Genomic DNA, 17471 nt, shown 5'->3' on the forward strand with positions numbered 1-17471 from the left:
TGTGTCTGTGTAGAGAGAGAGAGAGAATTACTGGATCCTCACACGTGTTCTATGGGAATAGGAGTAGGAAATCATTACGGCCTCGTAGAAGTTACATTCACAGCCCATGGTCCCATATCTCATTTAGTTGCACCTCTGGGTAAGCCCTGCTCTGAGTACATCACAAAAGGATTCCAGGGACTGTTGCCTGATTTGTGTTAGGTCAGGGAAATCATCAACAGAAGCTGAGTCTTCACTATAGCAGAGGATGAGGGGAGGATTTGGGGCATCTTTATATTTATGATATTTATATTCTGTGCCTCACACTTAGGTAAAGCTACCAGTGTCCAAGATTCAAAATCATTATCTATATGGCTCAGATTTATGGCTGGTAAGTTTGGAAAAATCATTGATTTCAGAAATTAGATTAAAAAAATTAGATTAACCTGTGCTCTTGGAACTGCGAATAGGGAACTGGATAAGAAATATCCCTTCTCTCCTGTCTTACAACAACAAATAAGGCCCAGAGCCATAGAAGCCTTGTCCCGGAGCCAAAGCCCTCCAGGTGAATAGATTATTAAATCCCAGAATTAGAAGGTGTGCCATTGTGAAGCAGTCCAAGTAATCCTTTCTTTTTAAGGCAAAGAGCACTTTAAACTTCCTAAGCTAGAAAAAAAAAATGATAAAATTAATAATACAAGCCAAGAATTTAGATCAGATTCTAAAAACAGGATTATGAATGTCAACCTAAAAACATAAACCAGACCACGGGAGTAAGAAGACTTTTCCTTTGATCCTGTTCCATAGACAGAACCCGCGGCACAGAGAGCATCTTCTCGCAATTTAGGAATGAGCGGTGGGGAGGCTTCTCACCCTGTGGCATGTCTGCCCTGCAGGGAACGAGCAGAGCCATACGCCGCAGACTCCAGGGAAGCAAGGGAGCACCGACCAGAGGAGACGGGAGGCAGGAGGGGGCGGAACACGAGGAAGGGCTCCGGCAGTGAAGGGGCCAAGGCCCTCCCAGCTTGGCCATTCCTGGCCCAGGGCTGGAAGGCCAGAGACTTGATCTTGAGTCATGGAGATGGGGTTTCTCCCAGCCCGTGTGTCCCCTCCCTCCGGTGTTCCTGAGGAAGTTCCAGAGGGCCAGGCAGTTGTATTCCACCCCGCAGGTCCCTCCCAGCTCACCTCGGCCTCAGGGCTGGGAGCGCTGGGAGCACTTTGCACATCTCTGCCAGGCCTTTGGGTCTGGCTGAGATTATTTTGTATGATTTTGATTCGTGGCAAAAGGTGTAGCAGCTCTAATTCTGCTGTCCCAGATTTCGTGTGATTTCTCATAAACAAACAGCCTTTCTTGTCCAATTTAAAAGGCCTTTTTACCACAGCTGCAACTTTTACCATTTTGCAAATCAGTGATCTTGAAGAATTTTTATTTCTTAATTTTGAATGACCATTTGTAGCATTTTTTTCGTAAAAGTTGTTTTCTGTTGTCTTTTTGAAAAAATAAAAAACATCACTTTTATTTTTCTCTAGTGAGGTCTTCCCATCCTGCTGACCTTGAGCACTCTGGACCTAAAGTGGGGAGGGCGGCAGGACTCGAAATTCCAGGGGTGCTTGCTTTCTGGTTTCTTCACTTTTCATGGTCTTTCCTTCAGGTCAGGTTTTGCACTGTAGCCAGCGCCCCTTGTCAGATTATGTGCTGTCCCCAAAGCATAGCAAGTGGGATCGGCCAGCCCCAAGACCCTTCGCTTTGGGGACCGCCATACAGTTGGCCTTTGGACAGTGACTGATTCTGCTTAAGGCCAAGCCAGATAAGCTTGCCTGTGGGCTCCCCTTCATCCATCCTTCGTGAACCCATGGCAGCCAGTGCTTCCGGCTGGAACGGGAGCTACAGGAAAGTGTGAGGACTAGACCCAGCCAAGACGTCAGTTTCCTCCGTGTGGGCTTCCCAGCTCCTGAAGCACCCCCTGCGCCAACTCCCCTTCCTGCCCCTCTGCTTTGGAGGCAGCACTCAGGGCCACTCTGGCCCTCGCCACGGGCCTGGCCTGCCCCACCTGGGACGTTTGAACTTCACTGTGCTCTGCTCCTACCACAGCCTGCTGTCTTCCCAACACTGGGAAGCTCTGACTTACCACGACTCTGCCAGCCACCATTTCCTTCCACCTTTTTACCCTCCATAGGCTTTACTTTCTTTTCTCCCCGGCCTGGTCCCCAGGCAGCCACATCCACCAAGCATAACCATCCCTGTGCAGACCTGCTCTGGTCAAGGCACTGATGTTGCCTTCATGGCCAGAGCCAGGGCTTCCTCCAGCCAGCCCTCTGGGCTGCTCCAGTACCTCTGGCACAGGGGCCCATTCCTTCCCCTTTTCAAAGAGCAAGTGGGTCAAGAGAGCCTTGGAGAAAGCAGTTCCCGGACCGGTGACGCTGCGGTTACTCGGAACGGGCTCCCCGGGGAGCCCACCGTCGGGGGAGGCCTGGCGCCCAGCAGAATTGGGTGCAGCGGGAGGAACTTGAGCATCAGGGGCTCCTGCTCTGGCCACTAAGTGCACAGCAGCATCCACAAGGGACAGGAATGATCCAGAACCTTCTAGGAAAGTGACAGTGGGCTTCAAGGCTGGTGGGAGGAAGATGCACGGTAGCTGAGCTGACCCTGCCCTGATTAGACATTTGGAGACAATGGATCTTCCAGAGATTGGCTTTCAAGGCCTGGTCTACAGGGGCCACCACTGCAATTGTCCCCTCCTCCCCCCACCTGGACAGTCCCCCTTGCAGGGTTCCTGCTGCTGTAGAGAAGCTCGAGGCGGAGGGGACAGAGGACGAGGGAGTTGCCCTGGACCAGACCCCGAGAATGGAAGCCAGGTTGTAGCAAGTCCTTTGGCAAAGGACCTGAGAGGTGGGTAGTGACCTTTTGTTAAATTGGCTCCCCCTCTGATAGTGACCTATTGGATCCCATGTTTGGGCTATTCACATCTATAGTAGTTCCTAGTTGTTTTCTCCTATGCAGTACCCAGTAGACAAAAGCCTTCTGGAAATAACACCCTGCTTTTCTTTGGGGAAACCACCTCATTCCTACTTGGTCCATGAGGTTGGAGCGGGTTTGACCTCACCACACCTGCATGTGACCCAGGGTGGGACAGTTGGTGTATTCAAGTCCCTTGGCCTCTTTGGAATGGATGCGAGACCAATTTCTGAACAATTTTGAGCATCTAAATTCTGTACCTTAAACCAAAGCTATCCCTGGACTTTTCAGGTACATGAGGCAGTAAGTTTCCTTGCCTTTTTCTGTCGAAGTCAATTTGAGTTGACTTTAAATCACGAGCACTGAACAGCCTTACCAATACAACACCTTTGATCCTGACACCCTCCTCTGCTCAAGAATGTCTTGTGGTTCCCGCTGTCCCCCCACCTTCACCCTGTGTCCTTCCCATCTCTTAAGGCCTGGGTCCAGTGCCATCTCTATTAGGATGTCACCTTTCTCATTGCCAACCAAATGAGCTTATCTTTTCCTGATGCCCATAATATTATTTGCATCTCTTTTATGGTACCCAGGGCATTCCGGTAAGTGTGGTTTGGGTACAGATCCTGCCCCATTTACTTATTTGAAAGCTTGAAGGTGAAGATTTTTTATACCATCTGTGCCTTGCACATAGTAGATGCTCAGTAAATCCTGGTGGAAGTGTATGGATTAACCTAAGAGTGTACACTTAGTCACGTAGAACCACACTGAGAACATAGTTCTCCTGGCTCTCTTCCCGTGTTTCTGGAATGCCACACTTCCTCCTTCCTGAGAGAGAAGTCTTAGTGGCGTGGATGTGTCCAAGAGCAGTGCTTCTCAAAGTGTGGTCCCCAGACAGCATCACCTGGGAGCTTGTGGGAAATGCAAATTCTCGGCCCCCGCCTAAGACCTCCTAAATCAAACTGGGGTGGGCTCAGTAAGCTGTGTTTTAACAAGCCCTCCAAGTGATTCCGACGCATACTTCAGTTTGGAAACTACCGCCATAAAGATTTCAATTGACAATTATTTAAAATTATACTTTGCTCTTTTTGAAATTTATCTTAACTGCTTCGTGATTTACAAGTGAAAATGCACACTATACATCTTAAGTCTAACTTTAAGTAAAATTTGCAAGGCCTCATTTGGATAATTAACTTTCTTCCACCTTACAGTAGATATGGAAACTCTTAACTCTTTCCAAATGTGTACACTGTTATTTTAGGATTGGGAGACTAAAGGTCAAAGGAGAGAACTCACCAAAAAGTATTCAGTTTGAAAAAGAGCATCCATATGGTGTTCATTCTGGACAGAACATTTTTGGAGGAAGAAGTTATTTGCCTTTCAAACCCAGAAGGAGCAAAGAAAGGGAGGAACCAGCTCAAAGATCTGGGGCACTTATAAATGGACTTTTAAGGTGAGAGGATTGGATCAAACTGGAAAGGTTGTTTGAACATCAGATTTAGATGTTTCTTTTTTTATTTGCCCTCATTCAAAAAAAAGAAAGAAAAAAGAAGTGACCTTATGAGATGTCTAGTTATGAATGTTTACGCCCCTTCTTTTATCTATTTTTTTTTAAAAAAAACGAGTGTCTAGAAAAATCAGGGCTGGGAGAATTCTTCTGTTAAGTGTATCACATGAGATCATTGAAAATACACACTTTTCATGTTATATGCTACTCTTTCCAAAGACATTTTCGTATATTAAAACAACCGCACTTTCGAGCCTGTCAATCAGAGGTGAATTCATTTGGCTGTTTTCAAAGGCTTTGAAATGTTTTAAAATTGCCCCTGCCACCATCTTCAATCCTTCAAAATAAATAGGGTTTAGCATTTGGAATGGAATTTGATGTAGAAAAGGCGTGCTTCCTGGTCAAATATTTCTCCAAAGAAGGCAAAAGTACCCTCAAGTCTGAGACTCTCCCTGGGCTTCTCTCTTGGAGAGCTAACTCCCTTCCCCAGAAAAGGTTAGTATTTCTTAAGTGATATGCAAGGGTTCATCCAGCCTGGAGGGATCATTGTGCTGATGGCCCTCTTCATACAGGACCTCCTGCTGCTTCCTCCTTTCCCCCCAAATGCTGCAGGAGGCTCCCGGGGGTGGGTTTGGGGGCTGGGGGGGTCTCACACAGGCCCCCGATCAGACCCACTTTCCCTGGGCACCGTTCTGTGGGCACCACAGCTCCCTTTCCTCTGGAGCGGTTACTTCTTTGCTGCCTCTCACCTGCACCCCAGTCCCCTGCCAGCTGCTGCCACCGCTCACTGAGCCATGCTCCTGCCACAGCTGCAGAGGTGGATTTTTTTTGCGTCTTTCTTTCTGTGTCGTTATGTCGGAAAGGCCTCAAAGCAGTGGGCCCTGGTGTCCTGGGGTTTTATGGAGTTTTGAGTGAATCAACTCCTCGGCACCTTGCTCTCCAGCAGACCAGACAAGTGTCCCCGAGGCCTAGCTTGGGATGGATTCAAATGGCCGTCACCGGCTGTACTCAAAATTATTACCCTCTTCTGCTACCTACTCGACCAATTGTCTTTGCTGCCTTCTTACAGGATGTTTCTCTCCAAGAAAATTCTCCAGCTCCCCTACAAATAGCTCGGTCTATCTCCTTGTCATACCCATAGCTCCTTCTAAGGAGACCCCCACTGCCATTATTTTTTGTAACATCCTGGTAGCCGTGGCAAAATGACATTGAATCCATCCGTAGTTTGCAGCAGGGTGAGATCTGAGAAGTGAGCTAGAGGGGACATGTCACCCTCTGGAGCTGTTGACTCTGACGTGGACAAGCAGCTTTGAGAAGTGGCCCAGCCCAGTTTGGTACACAGTTGACCCTTGAACAACACAGGGAGTTAGGGACACTGAAGTTCCCTGCAGTCAAAAACCCAGATATAACTTTACAGTCGGCCCTCGGTACCCACAGCTCAGCATCAGCAGATTCAACCAACCACGGATCGGGTAGCACTGTAGTGTTTACTACTGAAAAACGGGTATAATTGGACCCACGCAGTTCAAACCCGCATTATGGGTCAACTGTATGTGTTAAAATGTAAATTGGTCATACACTTTAACCTAGACATCTTTCTAGAAATCTCCTCTACGGAAACATTCACACAAGTGCACAAAAACACCCAAACAAGGCTGTGAATAACAGCCACCACAGGGAAAAATCCTAATAGCCAATGAAGAATTGCTTATGTAAATTATGGTGTATTTGAACAGTGGATCACTAACAGCCATTAGAAAGTTTGAAGAAAATCTTTACTTAATGACATAGACATTTGAAATATATTAGAATATTTTTTAAATAAAGCTACAAAACTATACTTTGAATCCATTTTATTAAGTATTTATAATGCATGTATGCATCAGTAAGAAATGCTCAGAAAGAATCTGAAGACATTTACAAGCCTGTTAAATTTACTATCCCTATGGATTTCGTCACAGACCATTTTTTCTTTCCACATTATGTTTTCCTAACAAGTGTTTCTTTTGCACATCCAACATGTATTGCTTTAATAATCAGAAAAAAATAATTAGATGAGATAAGATACATAACCGAGTAGCCCTCCACCGTCACTCAGGGCACTGCCGTCTGGCTGCTGAGAGGTTGGTTGAGTATGTGGCATCTGCACACGAACTGGACGGTGTTAGGGAGGGACCCTGTTGGAACTCTGGTGAGAGGAGGAAGGTTTTGAGAGCCTGGCACGCAGAGCCTGCCCTGCTGCAGGCGGGAGCGGAAGGGCAGGGGGAGGGGGCCGAAGAGGAGCCCCACACCTGGCCGCCAGCGCAGAGAGCTGCTCCTGGCAGAGTCCACGGAACACCTAGGGGTCTGTGGGGCACGGCTGAAAGCCAACAGCTATAGATGCTGCTCAGCCGACACCCTCAGCGTCCCCGCTCACACACCCCCATCCCCTTTGCTGGGCTCCCGGAATGGCACATGCACACACCGTGCTCAGTTCCACTGCCAGCTCTGGGGTGTGGCACCCAGCTCAGCTGCCTGCTGACTCCTCACCACGGTCTCTACATCTGCAAGGATGGGAGGAATTTAGGTGACTTACAGCCACTGTCCCAGGTCGCAGGAGTCCTACTCTAGAGAGAGGACTTGGACAGTCGCTTGGATTCGATTTGGAAGCCCTCAAGCAGGGGTTCTCAAAGAGCGGTCCCCCGACCAGCAGCATCAACACCACCTGAGGACAGTTCAGAAACGCACACGCTCGGCCCTGCCTCAGTCCTTCTGGATCAGGAACTGGGCATGCGCCGCATCATCCTTCCAGCTGATTCTCGTGCACTCGTGTATCTGTGAACCACTGCCCTAGACAGTGGCAAGGAAAAGAAGGCGGGAGCGACTGAGTTCACCGAGGATCTGCATTTCAGATTTGTCTCCCTGACCCCATTGCAGGCTGTGAGTAAACACTGAAAAAGCTGCCTCGCTAAATCTCTGAGCCCCAGACACATAAGACCGTACAGTTTCCTTCCTCCTGGTCCAAAGGGCAGCTGAGGAGAGAGCAAAGACACCTCTCCCACTAATGCCCAGAACACAGTTTAGTCTCAACACCCCGAGGGCTCTAGGGAGCACGGCTCCGTTTTCATACCTCGAGGGCGCATCTCAGAGATACTCTCAGGGAACTTCAAGAAGAAACTGGGGGGCCCCTTTCTGAGAGCTAAAGGTCATGTAATGGCAGGTGAACAAGAGCCAGAGGGGTGGGATTCCATCTGTTTTCCTGTGATGGTGGCCCAAAGAAGCTCTGCTTACTCGTAAATGGTATATTTTCCAAATCTTGTGGGCTCTTGGGAAACACACACACACACACACACACCGATTACTAATTCTTTCATGAAATGGAGTGACCCTTGGTCACCTTCCCTCTGGGTTTTAACATTATTTACACACAAGAATTAAGGTCTTAGAATGCAAATGCTCTCACACCAGACCTCATGTTCCCAAACCCTGTGCTAGGCTGCCTCCCAATCGACTCAGGTATGTACTAGTTATATCCCCATAAATTCCTAAAGGTCACACAGCTAAGAAGTGGTACAACAGAATCTCAGACTCAGTCCGTCTCGTTCCTGAGCCTTGGCTCTCAACACAGCCCCACAGGGCGTTGGCATGCTGTCTCTCTGATGAAAATGAGAGCCAGAAAAGGCAGAAAAGCACAGCTAGCTAGGTACATTCAGCCAGACTAAGAAGAAGCTGCTGAAAAACATTAAACTTCATCTCTTTCGTAAGAAGCACATTGTTTCCAAGAAATCCACCCAATCTAGTGTTGAGTGGAAAGACTTTCAAGCCTTTTGGGAAGACTCGATAGCAGCTGTGGAATCTACCCCCTGCATCCTCGTGGTCGGCCTCAGAGGGACTGTAAAGGCACGAATGCCCATTTCTGACGTGAGAGCCTGGCTGGGTGCGTGGTGAAGGGAACAGCGGTGGAAAGAGTTCACCTCTAATGGACTCTTTGGTGTGGGGCGTGGGTAGAGAGGGAGAGGAAGAGAGAACGGGGACTTCCCTGGCGGTCCAGTGGTTAGGACCCCACACTTCCACTGCAGGGGCATGGGTTCGATCCCTGGTCGGGGAACTAGGATCCCGCAAGCCACGAGGTGTGGCCCAAAAAAAAAAAAAAAAAGAGAGAGAGAGAATGGGACATGGTCCACCGAGAATGAAGGATTGGAGGTGAGGTTCATTCAACAAAGAAACATTTATTGAGTTCCAACCATGTGCCAAATGCTGTGCCAGGCACTCAGGAGCTATTGGTGACCCTAGTTGGGGAGGAAGACATCCCAGTGATCTAGGATAAGTGCCTTTGAAGGAAGGAACGTATACCAAAGCAACCTGACCTACTGGGGGGACCAGAAAAGATTCTCTTGGGAAAGTGACCTTTGAGCATATCTAGACCAGGATGGGAGAGGAAATCATGTTCCAGAAAGAACAGCATGTTCAAAGGCCCTGTGACAGGGGGAATCTTTGTAGGTCTGAGGAACTTAGACAAGGCCAGCATGGCCAGAGCAGAGACAGCCTGGGGGAAAGTGGTGCCAGACCAGGCAGAGCCCAAAAGGCCATTTGAGGAATTTGATCTTTTTCCTAGGAGCAATGGGAGTCTTGGAGGATTCTAGATGGGGTGACGTGAGCTAACTTATGGTCACTCTGGCTGCTCTGTGGAGGTCAGATGGGAAGTATCGTGGTGCTTCAGGCAGGAGGTGATGGTGGCTTGACCTGGGTGGCAGCTGTGAAGATGGAGAAAAGGTTATATTCGAAACAGAGCAAGTCCTCTGATGGTCCTTGCTTCATCTTGTTTTGCTTTTCAGGGAAAGGAGGAAGAAAGATCCTCCTGAGAAGGTGAGGCTGGAGATGGTTCTGGCGCCCTGAGAGCAGCAGTGAAGGTTGAGGATGCAGTCATGGAAAAAGGGGGCGGGGCTGCTGGAGGACTTGTAGCATCATGGAGGGCTGCCTGGAGGGCTTGGGTGACCTTCTTTACGACAAGGTCAATCAGCACATTGGTACTGTTTTTTCCCCCCCCGTGAAGCTCCCAGGCAGGGCAGGCAGAGGACACTGCTGAGCTGAGCAGGGCAGGCATGGAGATTCAGGAGAGAGGCCACGAGAGCAGGTGAGTTTAGGCTGCTGGGAGATGGTTGAAGGAAGAACTGAAGCCAGAAGGGGCCCGAGAGACTGAGAACCAGAGGCCCGGCCCAGCGGGACGCTCAGTGAGGTGGGGAAGTGGGTTTGGCGGAAGAAGGGACTGGGAGGGGCAGGAGGGCCAGCAGGAAAGGATCTCCTGGATCCTGAGGATGCTGACCTCCTCTGGGGGATCCTTAGCAGAAGTGACAATAAACAACCACCCATTTATGGGGGAGCCCAGCACCCCAAACCTTCTGGGGAAGGAGGAGAGGCATGTAGTCTATGTGCCGACAGATCTTACTACAAGGCCGTCAAGCACCCACAGAGGATGGGAAGAGGGGATATGGTCCAGCCCTTTACATCAGAGTCTGTTGCGCGGGGGTAGGGGGCTAGGACCGCGTGTGACCCCTCGGCTCCATCCCAGGGGCTCCTCCTCCGCCAGGCGCTCCCATGGGTGCAGAGCCTCGGGCCTCAGCCCTCTGCTCTCAAGGTCACCCAACAGGGCTCTCAGAGGCACCACTTCCCCTTGACCTCCTGTGTCTTTTCCCTGGTCCCCTCAGACCCTTGTCCTTTTATTCTTGCCCCTTCTTCTCCGCTTGGTCCATCTGAGCCTTCTCTCACCATCCCCTACTGGATGAAGAGGGAAGCAGGACATGACCGCAGATAAAATATTAGACATGACCACAGATAAAATACATACTGGCGGGACTTCCCTGGCGGTCCAGTGGTTAAGTCTCTGAACTCCCAATGCAGAGGGCACGGGTTCCATCCCTGATCGGGGGACTAATATCCCGCATGTTTAAAAAAAAAAAAAAAAAAAAATATATATATATATATACATGTATATGTGTATATATATATATATATATGCATATGTATGTATGTATATATATATATATATATATATATATATATATATATATATATATATATATTAAGATCCCCCCAATAATATCCTTATGATATCAGGACAAGCCTCCTTCTTAACACATCAGAGCTCCGAGGTGAGCTGGGCGCCGTGCTCAGAAGTTACGTTCATCACCTGAATTCCCTGTGCTGACCGCTGGGAGGACCAGGGGCCAGCCCAGGGATCGGCAAAGTCCAGATTCAGACCCAGGCCCTGCAGATCTGTCAACCAGGGCTCTAAGGCCGCCTCCCTGATGCAGCTCCTCAGGGACATGAGAGAAAGGGGGTGACAGCAGTAAGAGTGTTGGGAGAGCCACGGGTGCAACCTAGGGCCATTCTAGCTGTGGCCAGAGAAGCCGCCCAGCCTGAGTCCAGCTCAGGGCGGACAGAGCCAGAGGCCTTGGTTGGGGGATGAGGGTGTGAGAAGGAAGGGAGGAAGAAGGGAGAGGGTGGGGACGCAGGGCCTCGGTGGCTGGAAAGCATTCGTGGGTTCACACTTCCAGGGGGGAAACGCCCCATTCATCCTATCTTAGGGACAGCACTGTTCCGCAGCATGAGTGGAGGGACACCTAGGGGATGCGACTGGCCCGGCCTGGTGGCCACTCTGCCTCCCCAAGAAGAGAATGGGGGCTCTCCTGAACACTGCTGAAATGCATGGTTTGAGGTTCTCCCAACAAAGAGTGAAACTCTCAGCTGGTGTACACAGTTCTGCAACTTTCCTGGCTTTTTAAACGAGATCTAAACCAGGGGTTCTCCACTGAGGATGATTTGGGTCCCCAGGGGACATCTGGCAACGTCTGGAGACGATCCTGGCATCTTGTGGGTAGAGGCCAGGGCCGCTGCTAACCATCCTGCTGTTCCCAGGACAGGCCCCACAGCAGAGAAGTATCTGTACCGAATGGGAAGGGAGGGGATGGTGAGCAAGGAGTCTCTTCCACACTGTTTGAGTCCCACAGCTCTCTGTCTGGGATTGGCACCCTGTCCTGATGGGCAGGGAAGGTGGTGGGGGCCACGCCGGATGGGAGCCAGGGCCCAGGCTGCAGCTCAGGGGCAAATGTGTGATGGACGGTGGCCTGGGTGACCACGTCTGCACCCACCTGGTGAGTGGGGCTCCTGCAGGCACTGAGGATGTTTCCAGGTTGCCCCCAGCTTTTCTGGAGCACAGAGAGTGACCGTCCCCATAGGACTGAGTCTTATGTGTATCAGTTTGTCCAATCCCCACGGTTTCAGGGGGAAGGTTAGGGGAAACTCTCTTTAGGGGTGGAATTTCCCACAGTCTTTTCCTCATCTTAGAGGCAAGGAAGCCAAGGGTAGGGGGCGGGGAAAGCTGCCCTCCTGCAGTCGCCCAAGGGAAAAAGTATAAGTTGGAAACCCAAGAGAGTCATCTAAAGGACAATTCAGCAGCTACATACTTGAGGGACTATGAACCAAGGTCCTATTTTATCCCAAGGCAATTGTGAAAACCACAAAATTCCCATCAAGATTTAAAAAAATCTCACTGGCACAGCCAAGTCCCACGTCCATCCCCCAGCTCGACCTCCACACATTCTGGTGACACACGCCTGTCTGCAGCCTCTCTGGCCGACCTCAGGCCACCAGGCCAGCTGCACTGGGGCCGAGAACCGGAGAAAGTGCTTTCTCCTTTAAGTGGATGACTTTTCAAAGGTCGACCTCACCACTGCCCCCCAGGACCTGCCTGGGGGGCAGCACCTTCCTTCAGAAGTGGTAGCCAGATTTCTCAGGAGGGCTTGGCAAGTTCGGAAAAAGAAAATTCTTTATGGCTCATCTTTCTGCTCTTCCGCAGTGCGGCTTGCGTATTGCCTCCCCTGGGGGCTGCCGTGGGCTTCTGGAATATGCCTGAGGAGCCCTGTGTCCCCAGGGATCTGGGCTCCGTGGCGATTCCTTCCTGGACTTGCCTGCCATCCAGGAATGGATGAGAATGAAGAAGGACCGAGGATACCGGAATGTAAATGGGAGACGTCTGGTTCTGTGTTCCATGCTGGTCAACATATGGTCTGAATTAAGACATTTGAGATGGTTTTCAAAACATGCTGCTCTGTGCAAGGACTTTGTTTGGCTCCTGGGTCTAGGAAACCAAGTGTAGAAGACATTTTGGAGCCCACTGGGGAAATATGAACAAGGCCTGAGTGTGAGATGATAATAAGAAATTCTGGATCACTCTGTTAGGTGCGATAACAGTATTTGGGTTATGTAGGGAAGTGTCCTTATTTTTCAAAGATGCAAACTGAAGTCTTTGACAGTCAATTGCCATGATATCTGTAATTTACTTTAAAATATTTATTCTCCAATGGATATGGTACAGTCCTCCTCACTTTTCTTGTCTGCTGAAAATTTTCATCATGAGAAGTACACACAAAACCGAAAGAACCTCAGGTTCTTCATCTGAAGAAGAAAATGCTGCTCTGACTTGGGGGGTAAAGGAAAAGCTTGTGTGATGTGGGGAAAGGTCTGCTTCTTTCAGCGAGGGCGGGACCTGCCCCCTACCGTCCTCCTCCCCCACCTTCTGTGCTGAACACAGCTCACTGCTCACCTCCGTTCCTCCGTCCGAAAATGGAGACAAGGTTGTGGCCACACGTTCACTCATTCAGCTGTTTGTCCGGTCATTCAGCAAACGCTGATGGAGGGTCTCTCATTTGCCAGTGTCTGTTGGGTGCTGGGCACACGGTGATGCGTGAAAACAAACATGGTGGGACTTCCCTGGTGGTGCGGTGGTTAAGACTCCATGCTCCCAATGCAGGGGGCCCGGGGTTCAATCCCTGGTCAGGGAACTAGATCCCACATGCGTGCCACAACTAAGGAGCCTGCCTGCCGTGACTAAGACCCGGCACAACCAAATAAATAAATTAAAAATATTTTTAAAAAAGTGGTCCCTGCCCCCGTGGAGCTTATAATCCTAGGGGGGAGGTGGGTGTTAATCAAAGATAGATGCAAAATCACAACTTAATAAAATGACAAGTGTTATAAAAGAGTATGGAAGAGAAGAAAAGGACTGAGCCAGGAAGCTGGGTTTGGAGGGAGGAGAGAAGGGATGTGCAAAGGCCCTGTGGCTGGAGGCTGGAGGAAGCATGGCAGCATTGAAGGCCTGAGAGGGCCAGCGTGGCTGCTGTGAAGGAGAATGGGAGTGGCTGGGGCTCGAGAGGCAAAGCAGACATAGAGGCAGGGATGCCTGCCCCATGGGCTACTTCTCCCTGGGTGCAGAGATTAACGCGAAGCTTGTTTTCTTGTTTTGGTTGGGGTCCAGTTGTTCTCCCTTGCTGACTGGTCCCTCCCACAGCTCTTCAGGGTGCTGCTCTGCCTTCTGAATCTCAGACACACCCTCCACCTGCCCCCTACTAAGTTGGGGACTCTGTGGCCTTTATGGTGCAGTCACCTCACCCCTTACCATGGCAGGCCCCTGCGTCTCAACCCGTGGCTGTCGCACGCCGGCTCTTCGGGGGCCCCTCCAGGCCAAGAGAGGGCTGGAGAGCTCTAACCCAGGCCTCCTCTCCCCCTCACGCCTCTGGGTCTCCGTGTGTACCCGGCGTGCCTGCACCACGCCCGGCACCAGCAGAGCACAAGCCCCCCTCCCTCCACTTTTGGCTTTTCCTTCATGTTAACGTCCAGCCTCACCACATCCTGGGAGCTGGGCTGCATGGGGCACCCAAGACCCGCGCGTCTGACCCACTGCCTCTCCTCCTCCGCCTCTCTTCCTTCCACGCTCCATCAAGAGGAAACAGCAGGGTTTCCATTTCCGCTTCCTGTCTGGGAGAATCTCCTTGTACTCAATACCCTCCTCCCTCCCCAGGTCCTGAAGCCCATGACTGCTGGGGGTATCTTCTCTATGTTCCGGAAGAATCTCTATGGCCCGAGTCTACCAGGTTTGACATTAGACATGACCACAGATAAAATATATATTGGCGGGACTTCCCTGGCGGTCCAGTGGTTAAGACTGTGCACTACCAATGCAGAGGGCTCGGGTTCCATCTCTGGTTGGGGAACTAAGATCCCTTATGCCACGGCCTAAAAAAAAAAAAAAAAAAAAAAAAAATATATATATATATATATATATGTATATATACATATATATATACAAATGTATTATATATGTACATATGTATATAAAGATCCCCCCAGTAATATCCTTATGATATCAGCACATTTGGTTAATAGCAGCTATTATTACTATTACTCCCCTGTTTGAGAATGTTTCTTCTGGACTCTGTAGAACTACTTCCTCTTTTTTATTTTTAAAGAAACGGCCTTTGATTTGTTAATTAATTTATTTATTTTTCGCTGCGTTGGGTCTTCGTTGCTGCGTCCAGGCTTTCTCATCATTGCGGTGGCCTCCCCTGTTGTGGAGCACAGGCTCTAGGTGTGCACCTCAGCAGCTGTGGTGCACAGGCTCAGTAGCTGAGGCTCACGGGCTCTATCAGTAGTTGTGGCGCAGGGGCTCAGTTGCTCCGCGGCACGTGGGATCTTCCCGGACCAGGGCTCAAACCCGTGTCCCCTGTATTTTCAGGTGGATTCTTAACCACTGCACCACCAGGGAAGTCCCGGAACTACTTCCTCTTTAACCTAACAGCCATGCTGGGCTCACGCTCACCTAGGTCTCTGCCTCTAGAGTTTCAGTTTGGTGACACAGCCCATAACCCCCAGACCTTCAGCCTCTAATGACAGAGCCTGGGAAGGTCTCCCTGCTCTTGAGGTCACCTGTGCCGACCCCAGCCCCACGCCCCGGAGCCCGGCTCTCTGCTGCCCCCTGGTGGAGCCCTGCCGTACTGCCCTGCCCTCCCCTGGTTGATTGACTCTTGTGGGCTGGAAACAGCCGCCAGGTCCAGCCCTTTGGCCCTGTAAGAAAAATGTGAGGGAGGGGAAAGCCCCACACGAGATAGGCCTTATCGTATAAAATGAAGACCACTCCGAGGTGTTTTCACCTGTAATCCGTTAAAGGGATAAAAATAAGGAAAGGGGGAAAGTGAATATTTATCGATTCCTTGCTGTGTGCCAGGCCTTTACGAAACACTATGTGGTTTCAGGAAGGACTTGTGAGGCAGGTAGTAGTGTTGACGGAGCTGGGAAGCGAGAGTTTAAGCGCGTGAGTGGCGGACCTGGGATGCTCGGCGTGCTGCTTCCGCTAAAATATAGAGGTAGCGTCAGGCAAAGAGATGACAGGGAGGGAGCAGAAGAAGATTCCTGCTTTGTCTCCAGAAGAAATCAAGATCCGGGATGTCAGAAAACCCCTTGCAGTTCTCAGAGTTCCCAGCAGGGGCAGCAGGGAGACCGCTCTCCTCCAGCTCAGGAAGGGTGGAGCAAGGAACCTCCACCCCGCTACCTCCTCGCTCCACCTGCTCAACATCTGGACATCAATATGAGTCACCTCTAGGACCAGCCATGGCCCGGTCAGGGAGAGCAAACGAAGAGTCTTCTGGGAAGGCTACAACTCCGAACACAGCTGTGCCCGTCTGTCTGGGTCCTAGTGCCTGAGTCACACCATCCCAGGGCTTCAGTAGGACCATATCCTGTGCCTGATCCAGCCCAGTCAGCTGACCAGTGCCGCACCCCACCCCGACCTCGATCCTTTGGAGGAAGCTGCTCCTAGATGGGGCTGGGTCATGTAGATGAAAGCACAGTGGATCCCATATCTGAAGACACCGTCTTTCTCCTGCCCCAAGAGTGCAAAGCCCAGACCCAGACCTCACATCCTTGCCCCTCATGCAGAATCCTGTTCCCACAGGACAGCGAACCAGCCTTCTGATCATGGTAGAAACGCTCTGAATGTGGTTCTAATTTCTGATGGGTTCTGCTGTGTTGCTTTCCCAGAAGTGTATATTCATCCACCATGACGCCAGCTCTGTGGGTATAACTTTCACCAGTGCCTCATCAGCAATGGAACTGAATAATAATTTTTAAAATTGTTAATTAATTTAGTAGGTGTAAATGGCACTCAGATAGTCACTGAATTGAAGTTGTATAGTGATTATGGTTTCAACGTTTAGCTATTCTCCAGTGAGAATTGGATTTAATTAGGCAAATTGGATTTAAATTCCAACGCTGCCTTTTACCAACTATGAGAACCAGGAAAATTTACTTATCCTCTCAGTACTTCAGTTTCAACATCTGTGAAAATGAAAATCATAACGGTTCAGAGCTCAAATGCCAGTTGTGAGGATTAAATGAGATAGAATACATAAAGCATTTAGTACAGTTCCCAGCACATAGTAAGTGCTCAATAAATGGTTGCCAGTTGTGCTAGAATAGAAGACCACTTCTCTCTTAAGCTCAAGTTGTTTTTCTTACATATTTACACGAAATTAATCAATTTGAACTCATGATCACTTCTAATGCAAATATGTTTTGCAGACAACTTTTTCCCTTTAATTTTAGTTTGGTTATATTTCACTTTAAAAAGACTAGTATCTCTGTTGTTGATTCCATTCCTTTCTGTTTTCTTTGATTGCTTGAAATCTGCGAAAATATTCCTCCACAAGCCTGATACATCCCTATTTTATGTTCTTTGCTTTGAAAGATAAAGTGATATATAAGTGAGAAATTGGTGGACAGGGCTGGGAAATACGATAAGCTGGTTTTCCCAGCCACGTCATGGGGGCCTCAGCTGGCAGGTTTTTCTGTGGAGCTATAAACATTCTTAGAATATTCTGAGAAACTTCTCTGAGTGATGAAATTCCATAAAATATCTGAAAATTAATCTCTAGACATACTCACCAGCTAATGATGAACGATTCACTCACCAAATATTTATTAATAGCCTGCTCTATTATGCAAAGCCCAGGCTTGTCGTGGATCCTGGGGACAATTCTGACATGGATGCTATAACTCTGGGCTTTCATAGTAGGGAGAGAAGTCGTGTGCTGGAGACCCTCTCTTTGCCCCACTAGGTCCACGCTCCAACCTTCTCCACCTGCTCTGAGCCTTGGGAGGCTGACGTCTATGGGCTGCATCATGTTTCCTTTGCCTTCTGTTTTCTTATTGGGTTTAGCCAGT

Source organism: Eschrichtius robustus, chromosome 1, assembly GCF_028021215.1.
Source record: "Eschrichtius robustus isolate mEscRob2 chromosome 1, mEscRob2.pri, whole genome shotgun sequence".
Classification (NCBI taxonomy): domain Eukaryota; kingdom Metazoa; phylum Chordata; class Mammalia; order Artiodactyla; family Eschrichtiidae; genus Eschrichtius; species Eschrichtius robustus.